This window comes from Bubalus kerabau, chromosome 20, assembly GCF_029407905.1.
Source record: "Bubalus kerabau isolate K-KA32 ecotype Philippines breed swamp buffalo chromosome 20, PCC_UOA_SB_1v2, whole genome shotgun sequence".
In the NCBI taxonomy this organism is placed as follows: domain Eukaryota; kingdom Metazoa; phylum Chordata; class Mammalia; order Artiodactyla; family Bovidae; genus Bubalus; species Bubalus kerabau.
Genome location: NC_073643.1, coordinates 49,125,348 through 49,141,429, shown reverse-complemented (window position 1 = coordinate 49,141,429; position 16,082 = coordinate 49,125,348). Strand labels below are relative to the sequence as shown.

Genomic DNA, 16,082 nt, shown 5'->3' with positions numbered 1-16,082 from the left:
TAAACGCTGGCATCCCATCTCAGGGGAGGCCTGAGAGCAAGACCACGACCTAGGGAAAATGGTGGCCTGCAATCATGTTTTCTTCTTTAGCATGGCCTTTCTCTCGAGAATTTGATGTTGATCATTTCGCAACATTTAGAAATAGGTTTTTCTAGGGAGCTGTCAAACTTTTAAAGGGAATATCTAAAATTGTTCCTTATTGCCCCTCTCTCCATTCACTTACTTCTCAGTTTCTGATTTGACAATGAAGGGTGCTTGGCAGTAAGACGAATGAAAAGAAAATGTTTTACTATCAAACATTAACAAGTCACAATTCATAAGTAATTAATAAGTTTTATCAATATGTCTTCATAGACTCAAGTAAGTAAGTGTTAGTCGCTCAGTCATGCCCGACTCTTTGAGACCCCATGGACTGCAGCCCACCAGGCTCCTCTGTCCATGAGATTTTCCAGGCAAGGATACTGGAGTGGGTTGCCATTTCCTTCTCCAGGGGATCTTCCCAACCCAGGGATCAAACCCAGGTCTCCTGCACTACAGGCAGATTCTTTACCACTGAGCTACAAGGGAAGCCCCGATAGACTCAAACAGTATAGATTTTAGACTAAGACTGGTTTTGGAATGCCGTCTGTTGAAGAAAGGGAGTTGGAAGAAAAGCCTTGTTGCTCTGTTGTACTCAGTTTGAGACTGCATTTGCCTTTTATTTCTTCTTACTGCTACTTTAACAAAAGTCAAAAGAAAGGCTTACTTCAGAAGAATTAACCCCTGGGGCTAGCTGCAGTGAAAGGAATTGAACTTCTGGTTAATTAGGGAAGGCTGGGGCACAGCTGGTGGAGAGGGATGAGCCAGGCCTGGTGTTGAGAGATTGTGTCTTGGCAGAGTTCTGCAACTGATACCCTTGTCATCTTGGAAGACTTTTCTGGGTCCTGGACAGCAGAGAAACTTGATTCCACTTGAAAATGTTCTTCAGAGCTCTAGCAGCTTAGCCAACCCTGGAAGTAAGAACGTTTTAAGTGGCCAAATTTGGATATGTTATCGGTGATCCTCTTTTTTTCTTTTTTGGTAAATACCACAGGTATGTTCCTGGTTAAAAACAAAGCTGTATGAAAGTTGAATTTTAAGTAGTTTTCCAGTGGAAGGAATCCTTTCCTTTTGTACAAATTAGTTCCTCCTGAAAAGGAAGGGGCTCTGCCTGCATTTCCCCTTTCATATCAGCTTAGAAAAGTTTAAAGTAAAACATGTTCATTTCAGGCATGTAGGAAACAGGAACAAGAACAATAAAATAATATACATTTATTAAATGGAATCATTTATTCCTTGATCTATTTCGAGCCCCTTGCATTTTCTACATGCATTTTAGATTGGTTGTCAGTTTCTGCAAAACACCACCTGGGATTTTGGAAGGGATTCTTTGAATGTTTAGATCTATTCATGGAGTATTGACATCTTATTAGATTAAACCTTCTGATCGAAGAGTATGGGATGGTTTTCCATGAATTTAGTTCTTTCTTAATTGATCTCAACAAGCTATTGTAGTTTTCAGTGTAGAGGTCTTGTACTCTTTCCTCACCTCTGTTGGATGCTGAATGTACATAACCTTCTGAACATACACAAACTTCTGAAGAAACTTGCCCCAACCCTACCGTGTACTGCCACCTAGCTGGCTTGTGAGTCACCAAAAGATTCTCTTCTTTGCTTGATTCTTCTTTTCAGTTCAGTTGCTCAGTTGTATCCAACTCTTTGAGATCCCATGTATTGCAGCACACCAGGCTTCCCTGTCCTTCAACTTCTGGAGCTTGTTCAAACTCATGTCCATCAAGTCGGTGGTGCCATCCAACCATCTCGTCCTTTGTCATCCCCTTCTCCTCCTGCCTGCAATTTTTCCCAGCATCAGGGTCTTTTCTAATGAGTCAGCCTTTCTCATCAGGGCTGATTCTTCTTTTAGAATTCATTATTTCAATCTCATAAATGCTTATTGTCCTTGTAATACATCTTTTGGTGGAAATAAAAAAGGAATCATTTAAACACACTCTTTTGAAACTGCATGACATCCTGTGAATGTCTTTGGTATCTTGTGGTCGTCTATAGATATGCTTGCTGACTGCATAATATTCCATTAAAATCATTGTTCCCTTTAACCTATGTTCTGTTGTTAGAAATTTAGGTTGTTTTCTTCTTTTAACTGCTATAAACCATGTTCCATTAAATATCTTGGTGGCAAAATTGCCATATATGTCCATGAGTATTTTCTTATAATACATTTTTAGATGTGCAGTTGCACAACAGAAAGTATATAGAGCATAGATTTCTATGATGTTGATATGAGTTTCGAAGCATTTCTTTGTTGTTGATTTTTAAAAGGTTATACAATTGATAATTTTTGGTGTTAAAGTAATTGGATATTTAAGAACCCAGACTTTCAAGTTACTTCACATTTCTAGGCCTCAGTTTCCTCCTTTATAGAATGGGTATAATAACAGCTTAAATGAAATGTGAGCATTAGTGGAATCATGGAGTGTAAGTCAGACCCTAGGCTGCATGTGAACTCTCCCCATGGAGGCCTGTTAATTTGTACAGCAACCACTCCTGTTCACCAGAAGCATGTGAGGCCTGGCGTGGTCCCCTCTCCTCTGCACCCTCTTCCCACGCCACCATGGGCACGAGCAAGCCTGCCGCCCTCTTGGTGCCCTGTGCCCAGGGTTGAGATGTCGGTCCTAGTTCTGAAAGTCTGCCTTCAGACATTTATATGTTCAGACAAACTAATCAGGCTGAAATTTCTCATGCTTATTTGCAGCTAGATGAAGCAATCCATTTAGTTGCTTGGGTATTACCCAGGCGTGGAAGAAGTTGGTTTCTCAGCCTTGAGAAATTCTGCGGATAGGGAGATACTGACAGGCACCAGGGCCAGCTTGGTGAACTTGGAAATCAGGGAGCCCAGCTGAGGCCCTCGGTCAGGACCTCTCTCGGTGGCTGAACTGGTGATTCCCTAGGACTCCCCACTCTGTGTCACCTCTCCCCGTTCCCACTGCATATGATGAAGGGATTCCTCAGCTCCTCCCCTGAGGAGGGCTTTGCTTTCCTTTCAGTTTCCTCAGTGGTTGATAGAGACGAGACATTTGCTGACTCTCTTCCTCTTTTTCCTGAGGGAGAGGCCTACGGGCCCTTAAATACGCAGTTGCTTTCTGTTAAAACCCCAGTGATCCAGTCTTCGGGCTGTCACCAGGGGCTGTGGGGGAGGAGGGGTTGGGCTGGGCATGGGGTTCCAGATCCCGGAGTGTGTAGTCCCTCCTATATTCAGTCTTCACTACCCAGGGGACAGGAGCATGAGGAGGCTGAGGGGTGAAGAGGAACAAGCCCAGACATGCAGCTGGTCAATGGTAGACTTTAGATCCCCATCCTTGCAGAGTATGGTTCCACTGTTGGTGCTTTTAACCACCAGTGATACCATCTTTCAACAAATACCTGCTTATCAAAATGTGTTTCATACCTGTCTGCATCATGAGGTTTATCATTCACCCACTGGTTATGCTGCTCTTGCACCAGAGTGTGCAGAGACAAAAAGGTATGATACCTGTCCTCAGAGAACATTTTCATATAATTGTAGAAGCAACAAAATAATAAACTACTATATGAAAGTAACTCACCTGTTTAATACATAGATCGAAACCCCCAAATCTCTCAAGAATTTTGTTCTGAAAGATAAAATAGGTGGTCCTCTTACCTAATGTGTGCACACACCCTTTATGCAGTATCCGATACTGCAGGTTGATGAAGTCTTGATACTTTTCTTTCTTGGCAGTCCTAACATGCTGGATTATCAACTCTGAAACTTGCAGTTCAGTCTAAGCTTGATGTGAGCAGGGAAACCATCTGGGGCTGATACCACTTACTGTTTTCTTTTTGAGGTCATGCCCATTTGTCATGAACATAAAGATTCCAGCCCCTACTTCTAAGGTTCTGATGTGTTTTCCAATTTTGTGAATGTGCTCACTGCCTCCTACCCATCCTGTGTGAGGATTATTAACGTGCGAAGAGGGTTGTGTTTCTTCTCTGCACATCCCATCAGCACAGGTCACGTCAAGCTTTGCTTCCTGTCACAGGTATTGAGGGTTTTAATTTTAAACTATGAAATTACATTCTAATACGAAATATTCTCCTTCCACTTTACACCCACTGCTGTGAGCCTACACACTTTGCCAAGATGTATCCTCTGTGGGGTGCACCCCTTGGTTAAGAATCACTGGTTCAGTAGCAAGGGGGAAGGCAGGCGACTGATTAAAACGAACCCCAGGATTCTAAAAGTAGACTGATTTGGGGTATGGGAGGAGAGCCCTGCAGACCTCACTCTGCGCTGAGAAGAAAGTGTTCTCTTATAGCTTAACCGTTGATTTTCCTGACTCCATATAGAAGATGTTAAATTATGTTAGCAGTGCTGCTGCTGATGGTAGTACCTACCATTGAGCATGTGCTAAGCATTGCAAAGGGCACTTTTCATATATTTAATTCTTACAGCGACTGGCTCATGGAGTTCAGCCTTTTCCCTGTCTCACAACTAGGTAGTGAGGCGCTGCAGTTTTAACTCATGTCACCTGATACCGAAGTGCTGTGCTTCTAGCCCAGATACCCTGTTGCAGCTTCCTGTTGCTACCCTGTGTGCTCCTGCTGCTACATCACAGAAGTTTTACTCACCTGAGTTGTTCTGGATTGTCTTTGCTGTCACAGATCATTTCTGGAACGAGAACTGGGTATATGTGAATGTGAACAGTCTCATTCACTAGGTGGTAAGGTGTTTTGTGGTCAGAGCTGATGACTTTAATCTTTCGAGAGTTCATGCTTAGGTGGACCATGGCTGGACCCTGATGCAGGAGCCAAGACTGAGTTCTGGGTCTTACCTGTCATGAAGTGGTTTTGAAACTTAGGGAAGCTCCCTTCCCATCCACCACTAACTAGTTATGTTTCCCTTCTCTTTCCTCCTTTCTTTTTTATTCCCCTTAATTTTTATTTGATTATAGTCAATTTACAATGTTATATTAGTTTCAGATATACACCAGAGTGAATCTGTTATAGATATACATTTATCCACTCATTTTTAGATTCTTTTCCTGTTTAGGTCATTATACAGTACTGAGTAGAATTCCCTGTACTAGTCAGTAAGTTCTTATTAGTTATCTATTTTATATATTGCAATGCTGCTGCTGCTGCTGCTAAGTCGCTTCAGTCGTGTCCGACTCTGTGCGACCCCATAGACGGCAGCCCAGCAGGCTGCCTCGTCCCTGGGATTCTCCAGGCAAGAACACTGGAGTGGGTTGCCATTTCCTTCTCCAGTGCATGAACATGAAAAGTGAAAGTGAAGTCACTCAGTCGTGTCTGACTCTAGCAACCCCAGGGACTGCAGCCTACCAGTGTCCTCCGTCCATGGGATTTTCCAGGCAGGAGTACTGGAGTGGGGTGCCATTGCCTTCTCTGATATATTGCATTGTGTATATGTTAATTCCAGTCTCCTAGTTTATCCCTCCACTGTATATCCCCTGGTAACAGTGTTTGTTTTCTGCATCTGTTACTCTGCTGCTGCTAAGGCACTTCAGTCGTGTCTATGACTCTACTGTTTTGTAAATAAGTTCATTTGTACCCTTTTTTTTAGATTCCACATAAAAGTGATATCATATGATATTTGTCTTTTATGTCTGACTGACTTCACTCAGTACAATTCTAGGTCTCTCAATATTGCTTTGAATGGCATTATTTTGTTCTTTTTATGGCTGAGTAGTATTCCATTGTATATGTACAGTGTATATGTACCACATCTTCTTTTATCCATTTCTCTGTTGATGGACATTTAGACTGCCTTCTCATGTTCTGGCCATTGTAAATAGTCCTGCTGTGAATATTGGGGTGCATGTATCTTTTTGAATTATGTTTTTTTTCCGGGTATATGGCTAGGAGTGGGATTGTTGGGTCAGAGGGTAGTTCTATTTTTAGTTTTTAGTTTGGTTTCCTTTTTTTAGGTCTCTATAGTGGCTGTACCAGTTTACATTTCCAGCAACAGTATAGAAGGATTCCCTTTTCCTCACACCCTCCCCAGCATTTATTGTTGGTAGAGTCTTTGATGATGGCCATTCTGACCAGTATGAGGTGATACCTCATTGTAGTTTTGATTTGAATTTCTCCAATAATTAGTGATGTTAAGTATGTTTTCATATGCTTTTTGGCCATTGGTATATCTTCTTTGGAGAGATGTCTGTCTTGATCTTCTGTCCATTTTTTGATTTGAGGGGTTTTTCATGTTTTTGACATTGAGCTGCATGAGCTTTTGTATATTGTGGAGGTTAATCCCTTGTCAGTTGCTTTGTTTGCAAATATCTTCTCCCATTCTGAGGGTTGTATTTTTGTTTGTGGTTTTCTTTGCTGTGCAAAAGCTTTTTAAATTTAATTAAGTCCCATTTGTTTATTTTTATTTTCATTATTCTAGAAGGTGAATCAAAACAGATCTTCTGTGATTTATGTCAAAGACTGTTCTACTTATGTTTTCCTCTAAGAGTTTTATAATGTTTAGGTTTACCTTTAGGTCTTCAATGCATTTTGAGTTTACTTTTGTGTATGGTGTTAGGGAGTGTTCTAATCTCATTCTTTTACGTGTAGCTGTCCAATTTTCCCCTGGAGAAGGAAACGGAAACCCACTGCAGTATTCTTGCCTGGAAAATCCCATGGACAGAGGAGCCTGGTGGGATACAGTCCATGGGATCGACAAGAGTCGGACGCGACTGAGCATATACCGTGTTGTTAGATCACTTGATTCTTTAAACCAAATGAAAATGCTTCATAAATTGCAAAATAATATTCATATACTCTTCATGACGAAAGATGAAGAAATGGAACATTCTAGTTTAAGTGTAGCTGATAATCCTAGTTCATGTAGCAGCAGTAAAATTGGGCAATCAGAGATGATAGGGAGCCCAGAGATGACATGAGCTCCCTGGAGCAGTGATGCCTGGACTGAACTGTGTATTAACATCTCTGGGCAACTTCGAAATCTATAGCATTTGGGTCCTTTCCAGACCAGTAGGGTCAGAATGTTGGAGGACAAAGGGAAGGGTGGACCATGGAAGTTGTAGTCATTTTTTTGTCATTGTTATGATCTTACAGAGAGTTCTCAAGGTGATTCTGGTGCTGCTGGTCTGCGGACCAGTGTTTGGGAACCTTTGACTTGCATGGTCTAACAGAATTAGTTGGTTATATTTAATGGGGTGCAAGAGAATTTGAGAGAGTGTCTGATAGTGGGTATCTGCATTTAAATAAATGCTCATTAGATAATATGAGAGAGGCTATACAGGCAAACTTGTCTGAAAGAAATTCTTGACACCTGAAACCTGGGGTTGAGAGTCTGGCTCTGTTTCTTATTAAGGTCAGTGTTCACTGGCTGACTGGTTCTCTTGCCATGGGGGTGCAGTGGTGATGGAGACTGTTAACTGGGTGAGGCGTGAGGGTGTAATTGAAAAGATTTGGGAGTGGGCAGTTTTTGAATCCTGGTTTGTGGATGGCACACTGGGTTCCCATTCTGAATGTGTAGGTGGAATGGCTCTGTGGGTGCGGGATTTTGCAGAAGGAAAAGCTGCAGGCAGAGGGCATAGTACAGAAGATGTGGTGAGCAGGCATTCGGGTGACTGGCCAGCAGACAGGAAGTTAGCCTGGTCATTCTGAACTCATTAGTCTGGGAGCAAAGAATGAGCTGCAGGCTGTAGTTCAATGAAAAGAGAGGCCTGGCATATCCTTAAGAAGGAGGATTAGGAATGGAGGGTTTATTAAAGGGTCATTGAACACTTCCTCATCCCCATACTCATTTCTTTCTGTCTGTAGCTAAAAAGCCTGTAAAAGTTCCTTAGTGAAGCGATCACAAAAGCTAAGTGGGATGCCAGGGTGGGTCGGTGATAGCCCTTGGACCAGCATGTAGCAGCTGGTTTGGTTTGTTTTGCTATGAATGGGGATAGGATCCTTCCTTTTTCAGAGCTGCCGTAGAGCTGGAGGAAGCAGTGGTTATGAATGGCAGCTTTGTTAACCATGAAGTGCCATTCACTTATATGGAAACATTGCCTGTGATGTGAACATAGCATCCACCTTGGCACTGGAAGAGAGAGCAGTCTCTGCTCCTAGATGGGGCTGGGGGTACTCGATAGTGAGGATAGGGCCCCAGATCTAAGAATCTAGAGGCATGTGCCATTACCTTCAAATCATGGTCTGAGATGCAGGAATGGCTCCCTCCTAAGTCCACTGCAGCGCAGGGCTCTGTGCTGACTCCGGTGGTACAGCTGTAATGACTGTCTGTGATGGTTTCCCACTGAGGCTGTTGCATTGCGTGACTTGTTAGACCCAGTTTCCAGAACTCTGCTGTGACTCCATTTCTTTGTCTTCAAGAGTGTGATCATTAGAGGTAATCTTGGATTCATCTAACTGATTAACCCTACCCCCAAAAAAACAATAGATTATGCATGGATTTTGCTACTGTTCTGTTAGGAATAAATGACATGCGATACCCCACACAGCATTTGTCAAGATAAGAGCCACGAACCCAGGTAGAGACCACCATGGTGGGCTACCCCGTGTGTCTGGTGCTGAGGAAGTTATTGGGGAGATAGATGGACTGTCGTTTTTCTGGTCCCTTAAAGTACTTCAGTCTTTCTGGGAAAATAGTGAACAATCCAAATGAGTGGTAGGCTTTTAGGTTTTATAGGAGTTGTTTAGAGAGAGAAGAGGATTCAAAATAATTGAAGTGGTGTAATTGATCAGCACGCTGAAGGGCAGGCAACTATGGATCACGCAAACCGGAGTAATAACTTCAATGCAGAGCGTTTTACATTTTATAGCTTTGTGAACCTGGGACGTCTTCAGGAGCCAGACAGGCAACAAAAAATCAGAGAAGCAGTTATAGGATGGTGAGGATTGCGCTATAAAACACAGCATTCCAAGATTTAGAACAGAAGCATAATATGCTGCTTCTGATTTTCAGAGAGCATTTATAAATATGATCCCTTTTAATGTTCATAGTGCACTAATGAAGCAGAACTACTCTTGTGCATGGATAAGAAAACATCACACACAGTCAAACCAAGGCAGAGCTGGCTTGTGGCCGGAAGCCTGCAGTGCCGATCAGCACAGCTGTGCTGTGCTTCCCCTAAAGACCTGGGCCCTGGGGACTGAGCCACTTGGGAAGAAGGTGGTGTGTGTCCTAGTGTCTGTCCTGTGCCCAGAGCTGCCTCCATCCTTCTCTGAGCATGGCTCTGGGGAGATGTTTGTTTCTACTCTTACCCACTGTCTTAAATGGACCCTGGAGGAAAAGCCTGGGAGATGTCAGCAAGGCTGTGTGGGAGTGAAAGAAAGTCGTCACCCAAGTCAGTGCTCGGGTCCTCTTGGACAGAATCACAGGCCCAAAATACTGAAGTCAGCTTTGCCACTGCACCAAATTGGCTGACTTGAGATTTCCCAACTGTCTCTTCCTTTTTATCTTTCAACCGTCTTAGTCATTTTTCACTGAAATAAAAAGAAAGACTGAGAGATCCAGTTGGGCTTAGTTGAACCCAAAGCGAAGACGCCCCTTGTACTGGGGCTGGACTCCCCTGAAGGAGAGAAGAGGTGTCAGTTACAATTAATGTGAGCAGTCTCACTGGCTCACAAGACCTCTGGTTACAGCAGATGTGACAACATGAATTACCTTCAATTACGGTGAACTACATGTAACCGCATTATTGCCTGCACACCTTGATGGGAGCTGGCTGCTTTGATATCCCTGACCGTGGAAGGAAAAGACAGGAAGGCAGACCTGGAAATGACAGCTGCCTAGGATCTGGGTGCAGGGCACAGTGGCAGGCCAAGGAATATGGACGTTCTGTACCATCCTCAGAGGTTGTAGATGATGTGGGGTCTGGTTCCTGCAAGGCCTTGAGGAAGGAAATTACCCACTTGAATGAGGTATAATTTATATACAGTGAAATGTATACGTTGCGGTGTACAGAATGTTGAGTTTAGGTAAATGTATATACCTCTCTATTTACCACCCCGGTGAAGATACAGAGCATTCCCATCACCGTCAGGTTCCCTTGTGCCTTGTCTGGTCAGTCTCCACCCCTATCCTTGACTGAAGGAAAGCACAGATCTGCTTTTTATTACTGTTACAGGTTAGATTTGTCTTTCCTGGAGTTTCATAGAAATGAAATAATTCAGGATGTACTCTTGTGTGGGTTATGAAAGCTCTGTCCTTTTTATTGCAGGATGGTGTTCCATTGTATAGATGTGGCACAGTTTATCCACTTAGTTCATGATGGACATTTGGGTCCAAACACTGGAAACATCTTTTTGCCTATTACAAATAAAACTGCTACGAACCTTCTTAATACAATGTTTTTTTACTCTTGGGAAAAATAGCAGATTGGAATTGCTGGATCGTATGGTGTGGTAGGCTGAATTTAGGTCCCCATTGTCTTTGCCCCCGCCCTAGGTTATACACCTGTGAATATATTACAAAAGGAACTTTGTCAGTAGAATTAAGGTTGCTGATCAACAGGCTTTGAGGTAGGGGATTATCCTGGGTTAATGGACCAGTGAGTTCCATGGACCCTTAAAATCTGAAAAGCAGGGCAGAAAAACCAGTTATAGTGGTATGGTAGAAGTAGTCAGGTTAAGAGAGTGAGAAGCACTCAGTGATGTGTACTTTAGCTGACTTAGAATGTCGACACAATTGAACTGCTGTGTGACAAGCTGAGGACCTAGGACTGTTTCCACCTAAGGAGATGCAGCTTACTTTGTTACATGTGAAGAAGCTCTCACCCATAACCCCAGTGAGGAGACACAGTCCCAGGAGCCACTGAATTCCTGTCTGACTTTATTAATTACTCCTCCTAGTCACCATCCCATTGAATATTCTGTTGCCTATTGATGAAATTCTTAACTAAGTTAACTTCCAACAACTCATACATAACATCAAAATGGGAAGGAGAGAAAAGAAAATAACATGTACAAATGAAAAAATAAACATATAACAGATGAACAGAAAAAATTTGCTACAGTCTTAATTTCTGTTTGCTACAGTCCTAATTTCTGTAACTGACCATGTGACCATGGTTGCCGTTGATGGTTTCCTTTATCTGCTCCCCAGTTTGTATTTGCCCTGCTCTCAGACACAACATCAGCGGATCAGGATTCTTTACTTGGTGGAACGACCTACATCTTCCTGAAGGGTCCAAATCTACAGTTCCCTGCCTGGTTTGCCAGAGTTTTCTCTTAACCTTTATGATAGGGCATGGAAGTATTAAGCGAAGCCCTGGAGAATTGCCTGGTTGCTGTACTGCCTGCTGGTCTCCGTTGTATAAAAGCAACCCAGTTTCCCCTTGCCAGCCAGAATTAGTCACTATAGTCAGTGGATTAACCCCATTTCCCCTGCCAGTTGGTTCAGTGGCAAAAGAGACCTAAATGTCCAGATGGTGTTCGCATGTTCAAATTCATGCACCCTGGTGGAAGTGTTCCTTCCTTGGGGATGGAGGTCTCCAAACCTCACATCACAGCTGCTGAGATGGGAATCAGGTATCCTGTGAGGTGTGATAGGGAGAGGAGGCTCCCTCACTTCCCCCCTTTACATTCTGGGTCGTGTATTCTGGCTGAGAGAGAGACTGCACAGTGTGTTGGTTTCTGACTCAAAGCATGGACTGCCTCCTGTGAAACCGAATCCCACCCTTTCAGGGTGCTCTGTTCCACGTGGTGCCGTAACCGAGTCTTGAGAAAAGCCTTTTCACCTTCAGCCAGTCGGCCGCTTCCAGTGACAGGGCACTGACCATTCTTGCCGTTGTACTGATACCAGGTTTCCTGCAGGTTCTGTGTTTCTGTTCCAGCTGGCTCATTGATTCTCACGTTGCCTATCTCATCTGCTTTCCGTTATGACTTGGTGTGTAACTTGAGGTAAATCCTTTCCTCTCTCTGGATCTTCACCTCTCCATCTGAAGAGTGGGAGGCTTGGACTTGATCATCCTTTGAAAACCTCCCACTTGTAGTGTGTTCTCACTTGAGTGACCTTGCAGGGTTTGTCGTGAGAAATCACTTGGGACGGTGTGGATCAGAGTGAGCTGTTGATGCCAGGGTTGTTACATGTTGGGGGGCGGGATTTGAGCCTTGAGACATTCCCAGCATTATCATCATCATCATCATTATCCTTGGTGTCTGCGGCTTGAATTTCGTTCTGTCTTTAGCAGAAGGAAGGGTACTGCTCCACCAGTAATCACGCCGCCGTGTCTCTTCCCCAGGGCTGTGGGATCACTGCTCCTTCCTGTGGGTGTGGACGCAGAACTGCTGAGAGGGATGGGGAAGGGCCACGTTGTGGAGAGCTGACCAGAACAGGAAGGTGGAGGCATTTGACATTTCCAGGCTATCCTGCTGCCTTCCTCTCCTTATCCCCCGCACAGAGGTGCACACATACATATTCTTTCTCTCTCCTTTCCTAACAGATGCAGACGCTCTGGAGTCAACCAGTCTTAATGAGGAGACAGCCATCCCAGTTCCTTCCTCCTGCCTGCCCTGGCCTGTGCCGTTCTTGGCAGTTGCAGCAGGCCTACGAGGAAATACGCTATCCTCTCCCTGGTGGTTGGGGTTTTTTTTTTTTTTTTTTTTTTGAGATGAAGACCTAAAAATATTCTACTCTATAATTGGTTGTCCAATCAGCCATGCAAATAAGCACTGTGGCAGAGTGTATAGGAGACAAGGCAGGAGGCTTGAAACTTGGAATCACGCCAGCTTTGCCTTTTTTCTTTTTAAATAATGTGCTTGCAATCTGAATTTGGGAGTCAAAAAAGAGGAGGATGTACCGGGCAGCTTTCCCTCGAGGCAGGCACTGGACACTGATGTGGGGTCTACCTGGCGGGTTGAGAGCAAAGGGGGTAGGGCTTGGTGTCAACGGGGAGTTTTGGAGCTGGTGATACTGAGTATGGTTGCGACGATTTGATTTGCTGTGCTTTGAACATCTCTTGCCGCCTCTGGGCCTTTCTCTTATACGACGCTTACCTCCGCCTGTGCAGCTGCCTAAAATGCCTCCGCCCTTTTTGCTGCTTCTGCACGTTTTGTGCATCCCTCAAGGCCCAGCACTTGCTTGATGCTGTCAGGACCAACCATGCATAGCGACTGCAGCCTCACAGTACTCTCTGCCTATAACAGAAACAGCTGCCTCGCCGTAGCTGTGTGCGACGCTCATGCATGCAGCCTTTACCGTGTCCCCTGTGTCTATTCGGATTCTCCCGGAGGCCCTCTGACGCTGGTGGGGGGTGGGGAGGGCATGGGGGCAGGGAGGAGGGCTTCAGTGTTTGGGCGCAGAGTGCATGTTGGAGTCACATCCTGGCTATTCTATGGGACCCTGAATAAGCTACGGTGCCTTCTAAGCCTCAGTTTCCCCCTCCATGAAATGCCGAGAGTGATACTTGTGGTTTCATCGGGTGTAGGATTATGACAGTTGAATGGCACAAGGGCTGTGACGGGCTGGGCAGAATGGCTGGCCTGGAGGCAGTGATTACAGATGCTGAGGGGGTGGGGGTGTAATTTTTGCAGTTGAGGGAGAAGGAGTGAGGGGAGGAGGCTACTTCATCGGGTTGCAACGTCAGTCGTGGCCACCTGGCACAGACTGTGGATGGGCACCTAACTGGATTATTCAGTGCCGGCTCCAAGGCCAGCCCCCTGGCCACTGTGCTGGCCCAGTGGTTGGTAGTCGGGTGCAGTGGGGAGGAAGGCCATTTCCCGTGAGCACCCAGCGTGCTGGGGCAGGTGGCAGGGGGGAGGCATCTTCGTGCAGAAGGGAGAGAGCCCGACTGGACACAGAACAGAAACTCTGTGAGGAGAGTGCCCTCTGCACCCAGGACAGGGCCAGCCACATCGTCGGTGCTCAGTCCTCCTTTGGGAAGGAATACCCAGGATTCCTGAGCTGGGGTGCTGGCTGTCCCCCTGACCTGGGTAGCCCTAACAGCTCCCACAGCCCCCAAGTCACAGGGACCACCTCCCTTACCCCAGCCCAGTGCAGGAGGGGCTGGGCCTTTAGGATGCAGTTCTCTGAGGTTTGCTGGCAACCACTGTCCACCCAGCACGTGTCTTACCTCAGTTGTGCTTTTGGAGAACTGGGTAGAGAGGCGGGAACATGACGGTCTGACGGGGCTGACTGGCAGGGAGGGTGCCAGGTGCTGGCAGAGCTGTGGGCAGCGTGTGGCTGTCCTCAGATGGCCGGGCTGGCTGGCTCTGCAGGAGTACTCAGCTCATGGACAGCCTGGGTTTGTGCTGACACTGAAGGACCTCCCTGACAGCCAGACTTGCTGCTGTTGCTACAGCTTCATCCGAGTCGAGAGCATTCTGACAGCAGGCCCCAATTCCCTGTTTCTCTGCTGGTCGGCAGCCTCAAGAGTCTGGTTGGCTGTGGGGTAAAATCTCTGAGCATGGTATTTGGAGCCCTGGAGATGCTCTGGCTCCATCAGCTCTTCCTGGGTCATCTCCTGCTCGCTTCCAGTCGGCAGGACCCCAAACCCGTGCTTCGACCACTTTGACTCTTTGGCAGCCCCCCAGTACACCCAGAGGTTGGACCATTGACACTGACATTGGCGGCGCCTGCCTCTGCCACGTGCGCACCGTGCTCTCCCAGCTTCCCTCCCTGCTCAGGGGTCATCCGTCACAACCAGTCCCCTCCTGTTAGCTGGAGTGAATTCTTCCATTTATAACCTGCAGCACCCAGGCAGTCCTTGCTTCCGTCTGGCATGCTCATCTGCAAGGCAGTGCACTCCAGCAGTGCCGACATCATCTTTGCTTTTGAACAGCCTGGGATTCCAATTCTGGCTTTGCTGTTCTCCCACCATGTGACCTGGGCAAGTCATGCAACTTCTTGGCCTTCACAGTCTGGTTGGTGAAGTGTGCTTAACAGCTCTGATGTGCCAGAGTTTTGTGAGCCACGGTATTTGTAGCCCTTTGCACGTGGCAGTTTGTGGATCCAAAGGGAGCTCCTACCAGCACCATCTCCCCTGTGTTCATTCAAACCTATTTCTCTGGCCGACTCCACCTCCTTCCAGGTGGAAACTACGTCTGTAAAGTGTTAGCACAGCAGCAAGCCGGGTCAGGATGCAGGAATCACACCAAGAGAAGGGGTGCTGAGCCCTGTGGCTCTAATTTCCATTCCCTTCCCGACCCCATGGCTTCCACACCTTGCTCAGAGCTGGCTGTTCTCAGACTTGGTCTTCACAGAAGGAGATGGAATTTGATTTTCAACGTGCTCATGCCTTATATCTTAGGTGCTCAGAAAATTAATACTCAGAATTGGAATTCTTGATGGAAATTTCTCCATTCTTTCCCCTTTGCTTTTTTTTTGTGAAGATCATAGATTCAGGTTATTTCCTTGAAGTAATTAATTTTGGCAGATCTTTATGACGCGTTTGGAAGGTGCCTGGGTCTTTGAGGTGCTGGAGAGGCTGACCAGTGTTCTTAGATGGTGGCGTCCTCCCAGGACGTTCACTGCTGCCAGTGTGGTCCGCAGTGCCAGAGGTGCTGAGGGGCCGCTCTTCCGATCTCATTGTACGGGAGGCTGGGGTGCAAGGCCTCATCTTTGGGCACTTACGTCATGTGTCCTCTCCCTGCCCCACTCCTCCCTGCTCCTTCCCTGCTTGGTAGAGGCTCTTCAGCAGATTCTTGTCCAGAGTAGAAGGCTTCCTTTCACTCTGTTTCTCTTTTAAGTATGAAGAAGCCCTGGGCGGGTGGAAGAAGAGGAACATGTCGTTTCTTTCCACCAGAAACGCAGGCGCACACTGCAGTGTATGGGGCACCTCTCCCTCTATGGAACAGATGGAGATTGAGGGTCTGCTTTGTGCCCCACGCTCTCCTTAGAGTTGGTAATACAGTGCTAAACTAGACCAAAAAAAAATATTTCTTAGACATAGGCGGTGAGAAAGAGATCATCAAGTTGTTATAGATGGTTGTAAGAGCTATGAAGAAAATTCATGAAAAATTAAATAGCAATACAGCTAGAACACAATAAAAACACACCCAGACAAATTATAGGGTCATCATGAGTTAATATCAGCTCTGGAAAGGCC

The 16,082-nt window shown here is 45.8% G+C and overlaps 1 protein-coding gene across 1 annotated transcript in view; it reads left to right on the top strand.

The window, feature by feature from the left end:
* CACNA1D (calcium voltage-gated channel subunit alpha1 D) overlaps nucleotides 1-16,082 on the top strand; it is a 326,915-nt gene that overhangs the window by 108,698 nt on the left and 202,135 nt on the right. The window lies entirely within an intron of this gene.